The sequence below is a fragment of the Haliotis asinina genome, chromosome 15 (assembly GCF_037392515.1).
Source record: "Haliotis asinina isolate JCU_RB_2024 chromosome 15, JCU_Hal_asi_v2, whole genome shotgun sequence".
NCBI classification, from domain to species: domain Eukaryota; kingdom Metazoa; phylum Mollusca; class Gastropoda; order Lepetellida; family Haliotidae; genus Haliotis; species Haliotis asinina.
In genome coordinates this window covers 12,663,751-12,685,164 of record NC_090294.1, presented here as the reverse complement: position 1 = coordinate 12,685,164, position 21,414 = coordinate 12,663,751, and the positions used below count along the sequence as shown (strand labels likewise).

The following is a 21,414-nucleotide window of genomic DNA, read 5'->3' as shown; positions in this document are numbered from 1 at the left end:
TGTTGACTGAAGTAATCTTATACATATCGCTTTATAAATCGTAAACTTTCAGCCGTGACATGTTCCAAATTGATCTGAGTTAAGACTGTGGGTCTAAATAAACTATCAGGTTGCGGAGGATACTGACTCGGGGTTTCCGAAGCTGGTGCACGTGTTAGGTGAGTTGACGTGTCATAGAACCGTCATAGAACGGCGAGAGGAATCAGGGCCTTTGACCAACAAAGAGCTTATTCCAGTCTTTAATCGTTGGTGTTTTCTCACTGATAGTTTGGAATATGACGCATGACAAACAAATAGTTTGAAATTGAGAGTGGTAAAACAGTGCAAGGTTGTTTAGCAATCGCCATCAACCCGTCATCCATTAAATGGTGTACATGTATTCAATTACACAGAAATTCCTGGGACGCCGGAAGAGATTGGTGATATTTTATCATTGTGTTTTTAAATAAATACTTTTACCTTTAAGGAAGACATAAAATGCAAGGATGGAGTATTGTTTTACGGAAAACGAATTTAAATTAAATTTGTAATATGGTTGCACCGCTAATATGTCAGACAAGTTCTTGACACATTAGGTAACTTTCCTTCTTCTTGATTGTCAATAGGCCTGTTTCCTTCCTCTGGAATTATCTTAAGGTAGTCAGTGATTGAATATAGATTTACGCCGTTTTTTCCATCAACGCCATGGTAGAGCATACCAGATTTACCAGAATTGTGCTTTTCACAAAAGCTATGAAATTAAACTAACACAGGGTTGCAGTGGCTTTGATGCTATCTTCACCTTATAGTCCTGCTCCAGGGTCCAAAATATACCCCTTATAACATACTTGAAACGTTCTTACTACTTCCACAAGGCATTGTTAGTGTAGCGACACTAGAACTCAGATCTGTAAGGTCATCCATGTTCTTTTATTTGTTTATTTATATCCAACTCTCAACCAACAAGCAAGCTGGCGGGCGAAACAAACAGATATGTTTTTTCACAAATTGTGTAACTAACATTTATGGGAGATTTTATATGTGGGGTCAGAGTATTTGGCAAATGTCTTTAAGTCAGTGCATGATGTAGATCGAAATACATACTTCGCAACTCATAACTGAAGATGACGAAAATGACCTGTCTTTTATGAGTGAGTGAGTGAATTGGGGTTTACGTCGCTTTTGGCGATATTTCATCAATATCACGGCGGGATACACCAGAAATGGGCTTCACACATTGTACACATTGAATGGAACCCGGGTCTTCGGCGTGCCTAGCGAACGCATTAACCACTAGGCTATCCTGCTACCCATGTCTTTTATTAGTGTGTGAGGAAGGGTACGCTTTTACATCACATAATGCCTTAAATTTCAACCACGGGGACAATTTAGATGAGAAAATGTATGATAATTCAGGACTAGCGGGAGATGGGAAACACGAAAAGAAACAACACAGTATCTCGACCAAGTAGCTCTCAGATCTCTGTGCGAACTTTGTTTCGAACTGATGTATGTACCTGACGATGCTGATGTGTACTCGTAATATCAACCACTACGTCGATGTTGCACATAGCGGTGTGATACTGCCAGCACATCAGAATGCATCAACATTCACACACGAGCATCTGAATTACAATTGGTCTTCAACAACCCATGCTTTGAGTAAGAGGCAACTAAGGGAATCTGGTAGTCAGGCTAACTGAGTTTGGTCTTGTTAAAACATCAATGTTGCCAAGATTCTTGCTCACTGAATTGTGTGGTCTCAGCTCTATCCCAATGACCATTAAATCAGCAGTTGACTTAAAGTTTAATTTCTTCAAACGCCTGTTCAAGACTCATTTATTTTCATGGTTTAAGACTAGCTACTATTCTCTCATTATATACAGGTATATTATCTATTCACCTTGTTGGCACTTTGAGTAAGTGACAAAAACATTTACATTTATTATTATTATCATTTTATACATACCTCATTTTCCAGGGTTTACCTTCTGTTAGGTGTTTACACATCATTGAATGTCATCAATCATCTTCACATATACAACACAGATATAAACGTCAACGCCAAAGAACAAACGGTTTCGATTATCGGCAGAATCCGCTGGGCAAAACCGGTGAAAATGATCCGAAAGGATATCTGCTAATTACAAATGAGAACAGATGTTCGCGCAACGTATGAGCTAGTTTGTCATATATATATAACATTTATTTCCTCCATATTGAAGACTACAAAAGAAAAGAAGATAATGAAGAAGAATTGACATGCACAAGGTATTATTTACATGTTAATCAATGTTCATGTTCCGGGGGCATCTGCATTTTTTTTCTACAGAGTGACATATATAAGTGTTAAGAGTCCTATGTGACACCAACAGATCTCTGGTAGTATCTGCTTGACATTCTGAACAGATACTGTATTGTACTACGGCAGCACCCGCTACTCATACACTTTGTGTTAAACACAATGATACGTTTGTTGCCCATGGAAGATGTTAACCATTTAAGATTTCTTGAATTTTGACATAATCATAAAAGAACACATAGAAATGACCTTTGAAACTTGGTGGTGTTACTTATAAAGGGCTGTTCAGTGGTCATGTGGTACATGGTTAAGCCACTGGCTTGTCACGTAGAAGGTCCGAGTTCGAATTCATGTAAGTACAGTTTCTGAGAACCGGTCTGCGGCAGCCCATGTTTGTTAGGTGATTAGAGAATTCTGTGGTCAGTGTGGATGGTATGGTTGATACCTGTCATTGTATCCAAATTGCCTAGGTCGCGACTTATTGCATTAATTGGCTCAGAATCGATTCTTTACAAATTGTACAGACCGCCTTCATATAGCTGAAATATTGCAGTATCAGCGATGAACAAGAAATACAATTCCTATCATTGTGATATAATCAAAACACATTTTACTATTTAATTACTTTTTGACTGAAATATTGCTTAAATGGCGCTCTTTGAACGTTGAAAAACTTTTTTCATGCTTCTCCACGTTCCCTGTGAATATTTATTGGATTCTCGTCACGTGGTACTTGGCGTGGCCAATCTCTGCAAGTCTTCTTCACAGTCCTAGAGCACAATAGACCACGGGTGTCCGGTGATCATACCCCTGGCATGAAGATACCTCACGTTATGTCATCCCTGCCCCTGGGGTCTCGTCAACTGACAGACGCTTGTGCTTTGTGCGTCTGTTCTGGAACCATACCTTCACCTGAAAAACAATAATCCATTCAATGGAAATGTCCATAATTCTCTGATTTACAAAATCTGAACCATGTACATATGCCCAGTCATATACAACACTGGAGACATGCCAATTTAAATATCTATAGGCAAAATGCTTTAGCTGCATATACAGGGTTAAATATGGAACATGCATACATGTGGAAAGTAGACACGGTTCTATCCTTTATAAAGCTGAAAGCAGTTATTTAAATATAAGGTTAAGAGTCACAGTTGTACATGGCATTTGTTAATTATACAACACAGTACAAGCCTACTCCTTCGCCACCACTTGGCGCCTTCGCTTGTTTTCATTGATCTGTTCATAAAACCTTCACTTTTATTTTCCCTATCACGCACAGTGGTGTCTGTTTCGGCAGGTGGTCGGGACTGAATGTTTGTCGTCGTTGATGTTGCATATGTATTAGAACTATTCATAGAATTGTTATCATAATTAGGTTCAGATTACACGGAGTTCTTACTGGATTTACATGCATTCGTTCTACACTACTATAATCTTCTGCTTCGTGTTTTTTAACGTTATATGTTCACCATCACCACCACCACCACCATCATCATCATCATCATCATCACCATCATCATCATCATCATCATCATCATTATTTTGATGTGGTGGGGGGGCATAGTGGTTAAAGCGTTCGCTCGTCACGCCTAGGTACTTGGTTCGATTCCCTACAATTCTTATTTTATTTGTCCAACTCCGTGCACGTGATATTGCGGGAATATTGCTGAAAGCGGCGTAAAATCATACTCACTCAATACTGTTTTTCAAAACCTCTTTGCGTGCCAAGTCAAAATTAATTTGACGTGCAGGTGGAATAGTTCGATGGATCGATATTACACTTGCTTGATAATGCTGGTAGCATCTACACGGAAACGTCGAATATTGTAATTATGAAGTTGTATATCCACAGAACTATCCCCTTTTAAATTGTTCGCCATTATTATTATTGCAAAAGAAGACGCACACACACGCGCAATTACGTGTCAGCGTGGACTTACAAAGACACTAGATGCCATTGTGTGTATTCGTGTAATCAGTATCTTACAATGTAATCATTAATGACAAAAACAAAAATATTTTAGAACGCCAGTGCCATTCTTATTTACATGTCGATATTCAGCAGGGGTAAATAACCTTCATGATTACAAAGACATCCCAAATTTCCCCATCCCGTCACCGAAACACAACACCAAGACATTATTGCAACTTAGAGAGGAAATAAAGTTGGACTTGGATTACTCGTCTTCATTCACAGGTACATAAGAAGTAGCTGTTTCCCCCATTAAACGGCATTTCAAAGTTACACGCGAGTGTTATAGATAAGCCAGATGGGACTTCTTCTTGCTTAAAGGACGTGGAGATTATGTCCCAACTGACGTGTCTTTGCCTAATTACAGCATATCCCTGCTAATGGGTTACATGTACACCTGGCTGTCTTCTGTGGCTGCCGCTAGATGTCACTGGGTGCACGTGCAGCTCGTGCTTGTCATGTGTACCAGATCCCGTGTCCTACTGTTTGCCCTCCCAGCTTCCCCACAACACTAATCGTCCCTGTCTTACACCGCGTGTTGATTTAGTATGGAAACCTAAGTAAACCAAGCTCGAAAGAAGACCACAGAAGACACACAATTAAACCGGAATTTTCTCTAACAATTGGAAGTGGCAGCATTAAAGGTGATGACGTCACAATCTCGCGCATCTCACGCTGACGGTGAGAGGGTCTCGCGCACCTGAACAAATCTTCTACCTGTGATGTGGCAGCGCTTGTATTAAGGAGAAGAGAATAGGGGGACGGGTTAAGTAGCCACACTTACAAAGACAGGGTGGTTTGGTTGAGCTAATAAGTTTTCAAATAGCGGTAATGACGACAGTGTTTTCCTTGGGGTAATTTGGCACGATGTGTACACAGAACGGTGTGAAGTACTGAAGCAGCACACGGGGACTGGTTATACGTGGTGGAGCTAGGCGCAAGCTGTGCGACGGGTAGTAATGTGGTTAGACAGGCATGTACGGTCGCTTCAGTAATATAATACAGACTCCTTCAGTGTTTAATGTGCAAGTCTTCTACACTTTAACTTTAATTTTTCATATATGTGAAGGGGCAGAATGCATGAAAAGAAATAAACGGTTAAATGGTGTACATATTCTGTTTTAAAATGTATGAGTATTGTGGGCAAATTTTAAGAAGTTTAATTATATTATTTAACATATTATTCACGCAAACTAAAAATGCATTTCGTGTTGTCCGCCCATACAATGCATAGAACGACGACTGTTGCCACAAGAGCCATTGCTGTTATTACAGACTGCAATTGAGGCTTGGAACATATTATCATTATTATCATCATCAATGATGTTTTGATTACCTTAAGGTTATCTCTTGTTTTACGACAATAAACTCTGTCTCATAACGCTAATTCATATATGTATGCTCGAGTATCCCCAGTCGTGATATTGCTGGAATACTGCTAAAGGCGGCGTAAAACTACACTCACTTATCCCATACACTTTTGCACGGAAGACACTAGCACATTCTGAAGCATGAAATCGTGTCGGGATCTACGCAGTATACAAATTTTGAAAAACGGCAGCCTTCATTAACGAACACGTGTTGCTGTCCACGTTTTGCGAAAGCACGTTGTTCTCTACATATTTGACATAAGCGGAATATTTGGCAAACGTTTCAATTATATTTGTCTTAATAGCAGAACAACTATATCAGTTTTTCAAATATTCAAGTCTGATCTTTCGAAATAAGATTAGAAATGGAAGGTACGATATTGTGGTTCAACTAGAAGGGAGTTACGGGGTTATCGTTGGTTCGTATCATTTTGTCATTATCTATTTTCAACATGAAGAAACCTGGCGTCAGGATGCGGATGCAACAATGCTAATCCAAGGTCTACTGCCTCGTAATTGGCATTTGTCAGAAGAATGAAAGAAAGAAAAAACAGTTGAGCATCTGCGTCTAACCAGCTGATTATAGCTACAACCTTCTCTCCTTCCAATTTCAGCTGATTAGTCTCCTCCTGACATGGCGTTGCTGCTGATATGCGCGAACGCACGGGTACCACGACCCCCGACTTCTGAAGCAGGCCAGTGGAGATATGGTAAAAATAATTCCCTAAAATAACAAGAAACACGCTAAGTGAAGGCGATATTCAACTGTTAGGCACACTGGGTCTAGATTTGTAATCTTGGGGTGATTTAGTAGCGTACGACGGGAGTTTGTTATTCTTTCAACTATGATAAAGTCAGGGACATTAAGCTAAACATGTAATCGCTAAACAGTGTCGTTATTTATAATAAATTAGTGTTCCGTGCACGGAGTCACCTCCTACTGAGGTTAAAAGTCAAAGAGACGATTTCAAAACTGGCATATGGTTTAATACGGTTTATAAACATTTAATATCGGCACACCATCCAAATGTCCCGTTTATCTTTTTGAAGAAACATTTCTGTTATGTCTTTGCTCTTAAAGAGAGACGATAGTGATTTCTCTGTTTTGATAAAAATACAAAGATTAACATCACCTTGTTTCTAGCATAATGCTTTAAAACCTGGAACGAAAACACGTGAAATACAACATATAATATGTTTGTCAAATTAATTGGATTTGACAATTAATTATGTATTATGCAGCAAAACGAAAAATATGAATAGAATATTTGATGAAAATAGACCTGTAACACAACACACACAGAGGCACAGACACACAGACACACACACAGACACACAGACACACACAGACAAACACACACAGACACAGACACACACACACACACACACACACACACACACACATCTGTCTGAATAGACCAAGTCTATCTGCCACACTTGACCTCTGAATTCAAGAATCTCCAGTTTCCAAAAGATTTATAAAAACCCGCACCACCTTCCACGATATTGGTTTGATATTATTACAAATTGCTCAACCGATTTTAGGAAAACAAATATTGGTTAATATGAAACTTATTCCGTGTTTTAGATTTACACAGTCTGAGCATATGCACATTAATAACAGAGTCGATACGAGCACTGACATTGCTATCAGCGCCCCTGTTGAGGGACAAACAGCCACATCGTTGATGTACACTGAAAACAGTGTCTGCCTTATACGCCCAAATAACAGTGTATACCATAACATATATACATTATGTGTATATATGTCAACACAAACCCTTTTAAGAAAATTACCCATGTAATTGAACCAATCTGACCTTTAAATCCCAGATTGGTATTTTTGAAAGAAGCCTATGCAAGGCAATGCCGTAAAATATCATCATCATCGACGACGACAACAACAACAACAACAACTAAGAAACCAGTAAACAAAAACACCAACCAAAACCCAAAACAACAACGACAACAAAGAAAAATTACATAAACACCAATGAAAACAAACAACATCATACAATAGAGGGGTAGCCTAGTGGTTAAAGCGTTTGCTCATCACACCGAAGACCCGGTGTGATCGTGTCCCTGGAAGGGAACAATATGTGAAGACCACTTATTTGTGTCCCCTGCCGTGATATTGCTGGAATATTGCTAAAAGCGGCGTAAAACTAAACTCGTTCAATGGAGCAGGTGTTCTCCACATGGAAATACAGGAAAGCCTGGTAATTTTTTAAAAAGATGATGTCAAAAACCTTTTCTCACCTCGTAGAAACATTGCATAACCAATGCACGTTTTCTTGGTACGCAAGTATTAACGCATACTTGGTCACATGAGTGGTGTATCAGTCGCGCAATGAGAGCAGTCGAGTTTCACCGGAAAACCAGTTTCTCAGACAGTGACGTACAAACATATAGGCAAAATATGTGCAACGTTTCCACATGTTGTCTGATTTCCTTCTCCTGGCAATCCATCGGTCCGCACCCCCAAGATTAACCTCCCTTTATCAAAGGGAAGCTACTCTAAACCTAGTCTATGGGGTATTTGTTAGGCCTGCTATCAGTGAGACATAACGTTCGGAAGATTCAGATGTACACACTAGAATATGTGAAACATGGTGACAGTATATACATATTTGCCGCTCCCAACCGTTTTAACCTTGTTAAAAGGAAATTATGCCGCAGATATCGTGTAGCACATATGTGGGAACAGATTTCGTTCGACTAAAATATTTCAGAAATGTTTACATCCCCACATTGCCTAAACTTGCAAATGCCTCAACTACATCCCAGTATTTTCAGCATCTTAAACTATTGTTACATTAATAAACACTGTCCAAGTAGGTTTACCTTTAGACTCGATCGCCGATTGACAAGGGTGACACCATGTATATTTACAAACGAGGAAAGCAGTAACCTTCGGCCTTCCCGTTTGTATCTTTTTCCATATCTGACTCCATCTGGTTTCAATTTGATCCTTTTGTTGGAACATGCCGAGAAGCCTACTATCATACGATAAATATACCCACTCCCTCAAAAACCACACCAACCCTCAACACAGACGTACATACAGACACATTCATCCTGGTCTATTTCACAGGTCCTGAACACAATTATTTCCCTTACTGCCATGTTTTTCCTGCAGTGCTAAAACCCAAATGAAACAAGTCCAGATCTTCTCAGGTTCTAAAACTCCACAGGGGCATTTTTTCAATGTAAATTTGATTATTTGTTACTATCAAAACTATATTTATTAATTAAACATTAGTCCGACATCCCTCCCAAACTGAAGTAACCATTACAATTAACAACCAGCTGAGAATGTGAGTGAGTTTAATTTTACGCCGCACTCAGCAATATTCAAACTGTACGCCTGCCGTCTGTAAATAATCGAATCTGGATCAGACAATCCAGTGATCAACAGCATGAGCATTTACCTACTCAACTGGAATACTAGGATGACACGTGTCAACCAATTTCACTCACTGTAATGGACGGAGACGCCATTCCAGAAAATAAATCTGCGGAGTACTTTATAAAATGTGACGCCATTATTTAATTTGCCTTCAGCTATAAACCAATGGCATCCCCCACAACACCCTCATCACTAAGCTTTCACGTCACACCTCCCCAACCCGACCACACACGCCTCCTACCATCACACACGCCATGATAAGGCTCGACTCTCTTATCTGTATATTGTAATAAACTAACATACGTTGTACTCACATTCAAATGGAGATAAACGTACTGCAATCTCGCCTCTGGGAGTTGTGTACTGTGTTTTGACCCGAAGCGTAAAACGCCGTTTCAGTCTTACAATGTGACAACCAACTGCGGGCTATCTATAACTGCAAATCGAGCTGTACGTCGTTATTGGGACCTTGTTAATTTTCTATTTACTGGAAGGGAGTTTGAGTGGTTTAAATACATACCAGCCCAAGTTTAAGTCACAAGCTTGTCGGGTTGCACATGAACATGAGAGAGTATTTCCGTGGGCGAGGTTTTGTTGATTACTCGTATTGAACTTATTGACACTCAAAGTAATTATTTATAGTGTTACATATGATATGAAAGTACACGACTGCAGCAAAGTGGTCTCGAATTTATCTTACAACGTTGGGTTGATTAGGCAGTACTGCACTTAGGTCTCGAGTCTAGTGCTGGGATTCGAACCACAGAACTTCTGATCCAAAGTCGGACGCCTTGTCCTCATGACCAAAGAAGTTAACCCCATCAGCAAGTTGACAAGGTCATGTCAAAGGATGTCATCACTGGACTTCACGCCCTGCTACATCAGCAACATCTCTGACCCTCGCTTGATGAACGTTCTAGTGCCTTGTTTGATAAGGGTACTAGTGTCTTGGTTGATGATAATAGTGATAGTGTCTTGCTTGATCAGGGTGCTAGTACCTTGCTTGATGATATGGTTTTATAGAGTCTTGCTTGATAAGGGCGCGGGTGCCTTGTTTAATGATAATAGTGATAGTGTCTTGCTTGATGAGGGTGTTGGTGCCTTGCTTAATGATATAACTACATAAAAATATTCGATGCACCTTCTCATGTCTTGCTTAATAAATGTATCCTTTCTCACATACATTCTAGTACCTTATTCAATATATACTCTAGTATCATTTTCGATGTACTTCCTTGTACCTTACTTGATATATCTATAGTACCCTGCTTAATAAAGGTGCTAGTACCTTGCCCGACATACATTCTAGCACCTTTCAAACTGAATACATATTGCCATTTAGAAGTCGGTTAAATGTAACATGTTATATTTTATTAAAAAGTGTAATCCGAAATGCAACACATGTTACATTCCAGTACCTTGCTTGATATAAAGTGTAGTACCTTACTTCTGTACATTTTAGTACCATGCTTGATATAAAGTGTAGTACCTTACTTCTGTACATTTTAGTACCATGCTTGATATAAAGTGTAGTACCTTACTTCTGTACATTTTAGTACCATGCTTGATATAAAGTGTAGTACCTTACTTCTGTACATTTTAGTACCATGCTTGATATAAAGTGTAGTACCTTACTTCTGTACATTTTAGTACCATGCTTGATATAAAGTGTAGTACCTTACTTCTGTACATTTTAGTACCATGCTTGATATAAAGTGTAGTACCTTACTTCTGTACATTTTAGTACCATGCTTGATATAAAGTGTAGTACCTTACTTCTGTACATTTTAGTACCATGCTTGATATAAAGTGTAGTACCTTACTTCTGTACATTTTAGTACCATGCTTGATATAAAGTGTAGTACCTTACTTCTGTACATTTTAGTACCATGCTTGATATAAAGTGTAGTACCTTACTTCTGTACATTTTAGTACCATGCTTAATATATCTTTCCTAGTATGGTGCTTGCTGGACGTCCTAGTTTCTTGTTTGACGTAGAGTGGGGTAGCTTAGTGGTTAAAGCGTTCACTTATCACGCGGAAGATCCGGGTTCGATTCCTCTTATGGGTACAATGCGTGACGCCCATTTCCGGTGTCCCTCGCCGTGGTAATGCTGGAATATTGTTAAAAGCGGCGTAAAACCTTACTCACTCATTCAGAAAAGGTTCCTTGCGTGATAGTAACATGGCTCGTGATAACTATGGGCTACCTTCTGTGCAGAAACGTCAGTCAAACGGCTATACCAAACTGAATCAAGACACAGGCATTATTCATGCATTTTCACATACAATAAATTACACATATCAATGGAGATAGAAGCACATACGCGTTAATGTACACACAGAAGTATACGCGTATTATACGCCCCCTTATGCACATGTATATGTATATGTACATACCACAGGTTTAGATTCATGTCAGTCTATAAAAAAAATTGCATGTATAGTAGATTACACGCGGGAACACATTGTAACACAAGAGTTAACTTAGGAATTAGTTAAAATAACATTAAAACTGCTTGTCATGGCCAATTTGAATGCGAACGATCTTCAGAGACGGCCATTTAATTAAAATATTAACCAAAAGATACAGCTACTATGTTGAGCTCGATGGTATCTGTGTGACGCCATTGTAGGTTTTGTCAGGCGTTTAATCCCGGTAGAGTAGGAACCGGTGGATACGATTATGCTCTGCTTTAATGTAATATTACCTAATTTTCTGTCATCTCTGAATACAAATTGAATGCAATCTCTTCATTTATTTATTAAGTAGTGTGATATTCACTGGCTGCATTAACGCTGAACGACAAAGTGTGTTTGTTATCAGGCATTGTAGGCTATGAGAAGCTACTCCTTCGTCCGACTAGGTGCCTGAGATAACTAATTGCCACAGAGTCTAAAGGAAGTTCGTGTTAGCCTGCTACTTCCCTAATGACTCGTTTGAATAAGATATGAAGCGTATCCTTTAGGTAATCAATTACCACATCACAATAGGTCGATTTGACATTATGATTCATAGACCCGCTCGACAAAATAATACGTCGAAGTGGGTATATCAAAAATTCATTAAACGTGTATAATGATTGTGGATATTTTGCTTCTAAACATGGCAGCCACTATCCTGGCTTAATGGCGTTAAGTATGTTTAATAGGGTATCGTGTGCCTGTGAAAAAACCCTAATCTGTCTTCAGCCTACAAGCGTGGTGACAGGTTTCATTCTGTCGCAGCGATGACGCGCTGTATGTAGAAGACGCCAAGCCCTTCTGACGATCGACGAGGTAACCTGACACAAAGAAAACACAACCATCTGACAGGCCCTAACCCATGATCACCCACACTGGCCTTTGATCTGGGGGTTGTTACCTTCCTAATAACAGAAAAATGGACAAGTAATTTGCCGAGGAACAATTAGCCAGATCGTCCGCTGTGGTTACAAGGGCTCAAATCCCTATTGGATGTTCCCGTACACCTAGTCAGGTATTGGAGCTATTTAGTAGTTGGGAATTTGATAGCGTTGCTTGGGACACTTCACAAGCTAGCTATAATGAGTGCCGTCATTTGTTTCGATACTGTCACTCAGGTAGGGACAAGATCTCGAACAATAGGGACCTAAACGGCTCCATTTAGTCCTTACTCTTTAAACAAAAGTTCAGGAATTTAAGGGTGACATTGTTCGGAATGTGTGGGTGGTTGTGGGGACAGGTAGCCGAGGTTGTCAACACGCGGGGTTCTGTATCCCTTTGCATCGGTTGTTCCGAAGTTTGGTTAAACAAGATATCAAGTGTTACAAATACTATTGACAAAGGCTTTTGTTATCGTCTTGCGATTAAAATTGTAACTAAGGTAATGTACGTGAGTGACTGTTATATTGCGCCGCATTTAGCAATATTTCAGCAATATTTCAGCAATATCACAGCGGGGAACATCAGCAAAGGACACACATTGTAAAAATGTTAGGAATCGAACCCGGGATTTCAGATGGGTGAACGCTTTAACGACACGGTTACGCTTCTGTCTATAGATGATATACAATAATAGTGACTTTATATTTTACGAAAGAGATGTATGTTTTCATTGGCCAATTTCTTTTTCCCCCGATGTGACATTGATGGAATATTTGCTAAACACGGCGTAAAGAAATACTCACTATATATTTATTGAAAGTGGCATCTACATTACCTGCATTCTTAATATTTATTACATGCTTACCATTTATTTGATGTCAGCGCTAACTTTCAATTTTAGTGATCCATTCACGCATGTTTTTGACAGCTCTTTCCGCCCTGCGGAGTCGGACAGGAAATGTACTGCCTTTGTCCTTTTGAAAATGATAGTGAGTAAGTTACATTTTATGCGGTCTTTAACAATAGTCCAGCAATACCTCACCAGAAATGGGCTCAAGTGTACCCCCTCTGGGAATCGAAACCGGATCTTTTGGCGTGACGAGCGAGCACTTTAACCACTAACCTATTCCTCACGTCTGAAAATGTCACATACAAACAACTTTATCCTTTTCTACAGAATGGGTGATTCAGATGTATTTCATCTCTTGATATGCAGTGATGTTGCCTGGCTTATCACTGAAGTTATTTTTGAGAAAATATTTATTTGTCACTCGGCAAAAAGCTTTGATGCTTTTCTGAACGTTTTTAATAATAAATACATTACCCAGAATACTATTAGCGTGGCATAACGGTAAAGATGGGTCTTTGATGTTGTTCTTCAAGTTAAGGTCCTGGTTCGATTCACAAACTGGTTAAAAGAACCAGCACTTTTACGTAACACTGAAACAAACCTAACTGACTGGCTCATCCACTCATCGCCTAGTCACTCGCTCACTCACTCACTCACTCATATGTATTTACGATAAAGGCGTTGCCATTCACTACGCGTGGCTTGTGACGGGTACTTTTGCATTATGGTGTTAAATCATTCATAGTTTCATTTCACCGATATCACATATTACACATTAATGACGCCCGTCATTCCGTGTGCGTCAACTCTCCGGGGGCCTTTAATCCCTGACTCTCCCCTCGGACCCTACACGACGATCACACCCATATATATTTTGTCATGAGGCGTCCAACACTGATTATTAATGCCCTTTACAGCGTTCAGGGAGCCATTCTTTCAGCCTATTCGTACATTATTTACTACTGGTTAAAAATGATATTGGCTGACTATCTATAACCCTGATTGTTTTGATAAGTGAGCATTTACAAAGAATTGAGATCTATGTACACTGACTTACGTTAATTAATCATTAGCTGAATTAATAACGCAACGATAGGAGAATGAGCCAGTTGGTTAAATACTAAAACTTCCAGGGTAGTACCATATCCTGAATGGCATCGAACTTCAGAATTTGGATTAGTTCCACAATGGCACTAATCCCAGGAACTAATGCTTGTGTTTGAGTCGAGCGACACACTGCCCCGGCGTGACTCGCTACAACGCTCCAAAACCTCACTCAAACGAACTCACTCGACTTGAAACACCTCAATCCCACCACAGCTCAAATATTCATTACACTAGGCTAAATTAGTGATTCTTATCTTCGCTCCACTAGATAAAGGCATTGTGAAGAAATTAGATATTGTTTACGCGTATTTAACAACACATTTTCGCTAATATCCATTCAGCGTTCGAAATTTTATTTCTACTATCAAACTCGAAAATCCGTATTTATCAGATTTCAGAGTCATTAGTAAATTGTGTGCTCTAATGGCTGGACACAGATCTCCACTTTGACACTGGACACAAAATTTATCATTTCATTCAATATTAGTAATAGCCTGATTCAAGATGACATCCGGGACCCGATGCCAATGTTTTTGTAATTGGTTTATTGATAAAGTATCGCTGAACGCGCAAGTCTGGGTACTCAAGTGTCAATAATTACGATTGTATTCACCCCCATCAAAACCAGCCAGGCGTTTTAAAACTACCGTTTGATAACGGTATCCAGTGTTTTAGAGGTATTGTGCCCCACTCGGCGCACCAGTGACCGCGTGAGGTGTGTTCTTGTGACGAGACGTCGTGTCTCATGTAAAACGACATTCAACTGTCTCTAACCTGGATTGTTAACAAACCCGAGAACCAGCCGGCAGAAAATGAATATCATCATTCCGCAGTGTGACTGATGATTTATTAAAAGGATATTATTTAGAAATGTCAAGGATGGTCATATGATAGCACATTATGCATCGACAGGATTCATGTTTGATCGGCTCGAACTTATTAATGGCTTTAAGTATTCACGTGAGTTCTAATAATAGTATCAAGGCTGCGTTTCTTTAATTCATTCTGGTTGCATTCAAACCATCGCACTTATTGATGAACAGCGAAACCCTCTTTATCCGGACTCCCCGCATTCCGACCAAGAGTTGTTAGCAGCAAATAAATACAGTAGTGATTAGTCTATATACTCGTTATTCTGGAATCATGTCAGTGTGGACAGTGCTTGAAGCATATAGTCTGGTTTTAAATGGTTTTAACTGAAATGGAAACCCATTTTACAGATGGTTTAACAGTTACAGATAACAATGAGCAGTGACTTGATTCAAACGATTTTTTCATGAGCTCAATGCATCCTTTGTGTTAGATTTCAAAGTTGATTGTATCATGAACTGTGAACAATCACGAACAATCAGACACAACCACAGTTTTAAAGTGAACCATAAAGCCAAGCACGCTATCTGAGGTGTGTCCACGTGTGCGATGATTTTACGTTTGATTCATAACTCTTGAAAGCATCGCTATGTCAGTAGCTTACTCGCCTCGGTGTAATATCTAAAAATATTATCTAAGTGGCGCACCGAAGGACCCATCACGCTACATTCCCACCCCTTTAACACTGTGTCTTTACATGTCACACACTACCCCTACCCCCTCTCTTTTTCTCCAAAATACCCGTGTCCCTGAACGTATGCTTGTCCCAATCGTCTACATACCCGTGTCCCTGAATGCATGTTTGTCCTATCCTCCTATATACCCGTGTCCCTGAATGTATGTTTGTCCTATCCTCATACATACTCGTGTCCCTGAATGTATGTTTGCCCTATCCACCTATATACCCATATTCCTGAATGTATGTTTGTCCAATCCTCCTATATACTCATGTCCCTGAATTTATGTCTGTCCATATTTCCTACATACCCGTGTCCCTGAAGTATGTTTGCCCAACCCTCATATATATCCGTTTCCCTGGATGCATGTTTGTCCAATCCCCTATGTACCCGTGTCCCTGAATGTATGTCTGTCCAACCCTCCTACATACTCGTGTCCCTGAATGTATGTTTGCCCTATCCACCTATATACCCATATTCCTGAATGAATGTTTGTCCAATCCTCCTACATACCCGTGTCTCTGAATGTATGTTTGTCCAATCCTCCTATATACCCGTGTCCCTGAATGTGTGTCTCTCCAATCCTCCTATATACCCGTGTCCCTGAATGTATGTTTGTCCAATCCTAATATATACCCGTGTCCCTGATGTATGTTTGTCCAATCCTCCTATATACTCATGTCCCTGAATTTATGTCTGTCCATATTTCCTACATACCCGTGTCCCTGCAGTATGTTTGCCCAACCCTCATATATATCCGTTTCCCTGGATGCATGTTTGTCCAATCCCCTATGTACCCGTGTCCCTGAATGTATGTCTGTCCAACCCTCCTACATACTCGTGTCCCTGAATGTATGTTTGCCCTATCCACCTATATACCCATATTCCTGAATGAATGTTTGTCCAATCCTCCTACATACCCGTGTCTCTGAATGTATGTTTGTCCAATCCTCCTATATACCCGTGTCCCTGAATGTGTGTCTCTCCAATCCTCCTATATACCCGTGTCCCTGAATGTATGTTTGTCCAATCCTAATATATACCCGTGTCCCTGATGTATGTTTGTCCAATCCTCCTATATACTCATGTCCCTGAATTTATGTCTGTCCATATTTCCTACATACCCGTGTCCCTGAAGTATGTTTGCCCAACCCTCATATATATCCGTTTCCCTGGATGCATGTTTGTCCAATCCCCTATGTACCCGTGTTCCTGTATATATGTTTGTTCAACCCCTCTACATACCCGTGTCCCCTGATGTATTTTGTGCAATCCTCCAACATAACCGTGTCCCTGAATGTATGTTTGTTCAACCGTTCTACATACCCGTGTCCCTGAACGTATGTTTGTCGAAATTTGCTAAATACCCGTCTTCTTGAATGTATCTTACCAGCCCTCCCACATGTTCGTGTGTTCAACTCAGAATCATAAACCCGTTTTCCCGACTGTGATTATCCAGCCTTACTGCAACCAAGTGTTAGACTCTCCTCTACATTTCCTATCGGTGTTTCCGGGCAGAAATATGAATGTCTGACTGTCCACCCCTGCCACATTACAGTGTCCACTGAATGTCCATCCCTTCCACGTGGCAGTGTCAACTGAATGTCCACCGGTTCAACCGGTCTGACTCTCAACCCTTCTCACCTGTGTTTCTGTCAGGTCAAGGTTGTTCGCAAGGTCACGTCTCTCTTGACCGACGACGTAGTGGTTGCTGCCAAACGCTCGCTCCAGATTCTTGAGTTGAGAGGGGGTGAAGGCCGTTCTGTTTCTCTTTGGCTTCGTCCATGAAGGGAAGAAAATGGCGGGGGATGTGTCTGAAAACAACAATCATGACTGACTGTGTATGGCAATATCAGTCTAGTATTACAAGTCATATGTTCTAAGGGGTGGTGGGATATAGTCTAGTGATACCCAAAGTAAAGGTTCGATTTTCCGCATGGGTACAATGTGTGAAGCCCATTTCTGGTGTCCCCACCGTCATGAACATTTCTAAGAGCGGCGTAAAACCAAACCCACTCACCCATTACTTGCCTGATACTTAGAAAACAAGCTTAACACTAACTATTATTCTGCATTTAATATCATTCCGGTTTTTTGGCCTTCAAAGAATTTAAGAGTCGTCACGTGTATCCGTCCGTACCTAACCTGCCATTACACAACGTTAAACTACCAAATAAATCAATGAATCGTTTATTTGTGATGTGACTGGCTTCCTAATAGAAAGCATGTGTACTATTCCAGCTAAAGCTTTACATAATAAGGCGGAAGTCCTTCAACTACCCCGGATGAAGAATAAGAAGTCTTTATAGCTCTGTTAAACCCTCGCATGAAGGGTATACCTCGTCTGATATTTCACATGATCAAAGCTTAACTCATTTCCGACTTCATCCAATACTACCACTTCGCAGTCAATATTGGAGTCTTGATTTTCTTTGACGTGTCATAAGATTTATGACAGCGCGTAAGCTCCAATCCAAGCAGAACAGTAGCTTGAAGGTGATACCTTATCTCAAGTATCGACTAAGTGGGAAATATGTAGAGGTAATGCAAAAATAAGCCCATTTACTGTTATCCAACACCTGGTTTCGGGGTTCTAATGCATTACGTGTGCGGGTGTGACAATCAGTAAATCTGGCAGTTCCCCAGAGTTGCAGGTGCTCTGAAACGTCGGTTTCCAAAAGCTTCTCCTTGGTGCACAATCGCCTGTATGACCGGGCCCCTGTCTTATCTACGCTGCCGCATTGTCAACTGCACGTCCCGAAGCTTTTAGCTTATCTCGACAAACTGCTACATTTCAGAGAAAATTGGTGATAATTAGGCAAATTCTTGATCGTAATGAGCAAATATAAAAGAGGGAACGAACACCTCTTATTCACGGCTAAGCGCGGTAAATTGACGCAGCGTTAAGAAGTTAGGGCAGAAGGATTCGCGGAGTAATTACGCGGATTGAGACAGTGTCAACGGAGTTGTAACCCGGCTTGTGGCGTGATTGTAGTGACAAGTCCCGCCTTGTACATGTCAGAGAGACTGAGCTCCACATGCCCCCACGTGGCCACGAAACACATTAAACCCCTCCGTGTCAAATCAATTTGATGAACAAACAAATCAGAAGAATAAATGTGGATTTCTTTTTAAGATGCGTCACGTTCCGAAAAAAAAAGTTCGCATAAATAACAGTATACTGTTCCAGATGTTACTGTATACATTGCCCGAACCGTTTCGGCAACACCCTCATATTTATCAGAACAATTAGATATTTAATTTACACAGGGCATGTCCGGCTTCAAAGCACGTACTATCACTGATAAGAAAATATGATGAATGTATTTTGAGAATAAAGGATCGGTTAAAACACATTGTTTTTGCGCTATGACAGATTTATTATTATTTATTTATTTAATAAAATATGATTTTCATGAATATAATTAAAATAATTATGCAACTGATTGATGCGGAATTTTGATACAGTTTGTACTTGTATGCACCAAATTAAGGTGAGCAAGTAAACTTTGTTCGCTCTCATGCAGATATTTTTCAGGCATATCATCACGACCTCTAAATGTATGTAATACTGGGAGGCAATCCAGTGCTGGTGGACATTAAGGGCGATCAACGCTGTCAGGCGCTAGTACAATCGGCTAGATCACAGTGTAACGTTTTGTACCTCGTAGCTGCTTCCTCCACAAACATGGCAACTGGAACTTATTCGGGAATTACTTTCCCAAATGAACCGCGGAATTACTCAGGGAAAATAAAACACATGTTAAATGATCTCACTTTGACGTTGTACATACTCACATGCCAGTGCTCTTGTCTCCAAAACGCTCAACAACTAAACAGCATTCAGTGAAATGAGGTTTAACGTCTTATTCCGGGTTGTAACACTTATAAATGGCTGTGCACCGACACTGACCTATCGTGGGCTGTGTCCTCTTGATCGCGGAGACGGCCAAATACCAGTCGAACAAACCGTAGTCAGAAAGCTGTGTTTGATTTTTCGCATTAAAGTTATTGAAATCTTATGATGATGATGATGGTGATGATGATGTTGATGATGGTGGCGGTGGTGATGATGATGGTGATGTTTCACCCAATTGGCCTGGATGGTCGATTTTCTGAAGAAACCCCAGAATATAGCGTTACACAACAGACAATCGAAACCATTTACAGTAGTATCTTACCGCTCATAATCTGACACTGAAGGTTCCAGAGTCCTGCCACCCTTGTACCGGATGTGACGTCATCAGTTGGCGTTCCTGTCATGACATACGGGTGCCAGTGCCCAGCATCCTGCTGACGTAACATTGTAGATGTGAGGAACGACGGCCATTGTGCAACTTCCGAGAATCTTAACATATCACCATGGCAACGTCTACTTTCACATACACCATCGACTTGCATTTCCGGTTTGAGTCCAGATTGAGACCAATGTTCCGGTCGCCTTAAGTGACAGTATCGTCCGAGATAGGATATACCATCTCTCATGGGGTACAGAGGTCGAGGTGAAGCAAGTATTGGTTGAGGGTTCGCCAGTTTACAGCAAACAGAGAGTTCGTTTGCGCCAGTGTCATCTCTGATGAAAGCGCTACCTTTGTTCCCGTTATCGAATCTGTTATTTGATTCTGGGATAAGCATGCTTTTATCGTCATGGTCTGTTTTAGGTTCCAGAATGGAATCAATGGTAAATTTCATCTTCCGTTCTTTAGCCTTCTCTGGCACCAAACCAATACTACCACACCCAAGTCAGTAAATCCTTAGAACAAGCCATCCATCTATCAAAGTTTCCAAGCCCAGTCCCTCACGACAACCAGTGTCCACTGTCCCACCCTTCTTGGACATGTGTCCACTCAGCTTGCGCAGGGCAAATGTCACCAGTGTTGTTATAAGACGCTGTCCCTCTGACCCTCATCAGCTGTGTTGTCCGGGCAGGGTGACATGGGGCCTTCTGTTTACACGCACCCCATCGCCTGAATATCACCCCGGGACGTGCACCCTGTCCCATGCGAGGTAAATATTATCCCTTCTTCATTACTGTGTATGTTGTGAGATCAATCGTTCTGGAGGGATATTGCATCCTGTTTAGACGAATGGCATAAATGTTCGGTAAGCACTCCCTGGCCTCATTTATCCAATAAAGGTGATTTGTTCATGATGGTCAGGTAAATATACAACGTCAACGCCTTTATCTCAACAGCAAGAACAGCCAGTTTTATTTATTCAACTGAACGGATGCTAATAGATGTAGCAGACAAATTAGCGGTGACAGGCATTAATAATTAAATTGGCAACTGAAAATCAGTTTTGACACCAGGTGGTCACGAAAGGTGTTAGCATAACCTCTGCCTAGATTTTCGAAGCTCTCTTAGCGCTACGATAGTTTTAAGTTTATATACGTATGACACGTACAACTGGGCTCTGATCAACCCGTAGTACCCGCCACAAACAAACCAGACGACTGAATGCTGAACCAGAAATGCAACTACACGACTGTACATTTAGCATAGCGTCTACTCTCTATAGGGGTCGG

General features: G+C 40.6%; 1 pseudogene; it reads right to left on the bottom strand.

Annotated features, from left to right (window-relative positions):
- Positions 1-3,091: 3,091 nt before the first annotated feature.
- Positions 3,092-20,851, bottom strand: LOC137266299 (uncharacterized; annotated as a pseudogene).
- Positions 20,852-21,414: the final 563 nt, after the last annotated feature.